Source organism: Zingiber officinale, chromosome 6B, assembly GCF_018446385.1.
Source record: "Zingiber officinale cultivar Zhangliang chromosome 6B, Zo_v1.1, whole genome shotgun sequence".
Taxonomy (NCBI): domain Eukaryota; kingdom Viridiplantae; phylum Streptophyta; class Magnoliopsida; order Zingiberales; family Zingiberaceae; genus Zingiber; species Zingiber officinale.
The window spans coordinates 107293526-107295913 of record NC_055996.1 but is presented as its reverse complement, the minus strand read 5'-3'; positions in this window follow the sequence as shown (position 1 = coordinate 107295913).

Here is a 2388-nt window from a genome sequence, read left to right as displayed (position 1 = left end):
AATTACCTCGCACTGATCACAACAGGACCGGAATTAGAAAGCGAGTCGGAACAAGATGATGAGTCCGAATATGAATCAAGCCACGAGTCCACACTCATTTCCGAAGGTTCGAAATAGGTATCTTCTATCCTAACCTCAAAATTCTTTAGAATAATTGCATGTTTAAATAAAAAAGTAATTAAACATGAAAAATAATCTGAATCACTTCTTGAGGAAAATCAACGTCTCAAGGAACAAGTTAAAAAAAAGGAATCCAAATCAAGATATAAAACTTGAGGTGGAAAACACAAAGTTAAAAAATGAAATTAATAATCTTAAAGGATTATTATAATCCTTCACAACTAGATCTAAAAACTTGGACTTAATTCTTAAAACTCAAAAGGTTGTATACAATAAATCCAGATTCGGATACAAGTCCAGCTCAACAAACAAAACTTTTATATCACTGATAAGTCAAAACAAAAACCTAACTAAAGCTTGGGTTCTGAAAGTGTATCTTACCACGCAAGTAGAACTCAATCAATTCTATGTACCAAAAACTGAAATTTATTATCTAAAATCAAATCCAACTAAACTCATTAACTCAAAACTAAAGAATCAAATAAAATTAAATAAATCAAATCATAAAATGAAATCAAACAAGTCAAACTCAAATAAATCAAATAATTACCATCAAGTTTATTATAACTATAAAAATAAATACCAAAAACCTAAAATATAAAAACTCAATAATTCAGGGGAGACTCCAAATTAGTTGACATCTCCAAAATAATAGTTTACCCGACAAGAAAATTAGGATTAGATTAAAAAGGGACAAAAGTTTAATTTGAAAAATAGCACTGGAGAAGTTTTGGATGATAGTAAGTTGTCTATGCATGTCTAGGAAGATATGGCTTCAACCTGGTGCATTTGACTTAGTGGAACTAACTGAAACTACCTCTTACCAATCCTAGCTGGTTAGACCAAAGTTTTGTTATTAAGTTCAGTGAATAGGACTATTGGAAAACCTCGAAAGCATTGTTACTCTAATGATGTCTAAGTGACTCACCATAACTTAGAAGTTTATCCAAAGAATGCTTGTTTGTTGAACCCAAAGCTAAACTTGAATTTAACACAAGTTAAACCAAACTCTAAAATTTAATTTAACTCATCTCACAATATCATAGGATCCCTTTGCTTGAAAATTTAGACTGGTGAAATAAATAAGGATAATTTAAAAGTAAACTAAATCTAAATAATTAATCTGAAATCAAATAAGTAATTCATTAAAATTGTTTGCAAATAATTTTTAAAGATATTGCTTGTGTTTGAAAAATCTTAAATTAAGGAGGAGGATATTTATTCGGATAATTTTTAAAAATTTTAGGAAAATTTATTTACTTATATTTTTCTTAAAAAAATTCCTATTTCATTAATTTTTCAAAATTTGTTTGGCCTTAGCCTAGATCAAACCCCTAAAAAGCATGATCCTATAGATCTGAGAATTAAGCATCTCATAAACACACTAGGTTACCTTGATTGTGCATGTATAAACATAGAAAGGTGTGAGATGTGTATGCATTTTGTCTAAACTTCATATGTTTATATTAGTGCATTAACATAAGTCTAAACGAAAAATATAATAGAATATTGATCAAATCAAGTAGTCCTTTTTTAGTAAATATCTAATTGGACATAAATACATGATTTGACTAATCAGGTAAACACTGCTATCTTCCGATAGTTAGTTAGTAGCCAAGGGTTAGACGATTAAGAACCAATAATAGATGAATATATTTAACTAAGCTTTTATTACTACTACTCTTCTTAAATTTTTATCTCAATTAGCTTTCTAACCTATGTTAACTTAATCTTTGACTTAATTACTAATTTAAATTATCTTTTAATTTAATCAATTCTATAAATCTACTTAATTCTTAACCTAAATTAAAGAATTGACCTAATTAATTATCTCTTAACTTATTTAACAAATTAATTAATCTATTAAAACTCTCAATTAAAATTCTTAACCTTAATTTAAAACAACTAAATTAACCATTTTAACTTATTATTTTTTTCTCCAATTTGACTAAATACCCCAACTGTTTAACTTAAGATAATTATTTAATCATCTTCTTTACTTAATTTCACCTAATAAAATTAATTAAACAATTTAACTTGAATCAATTTATCACTTAAATCAATCTATTAACTTAGGCAACCTTTTAATTTGCTCAATTTTTTAAACAAATTAATCTTTAACTTAATCAATTTTAACTTAAATAGATCCTTAAACTTAACCCCTCACGCCCCTAACTAATTAATTAATTAAAAAAAATAATGAACGGGAGCCCAAAACTAGGGGCGCCCGCCCTTGGTATCAGGATCCGGGCGCCCAGACGAGGGGTT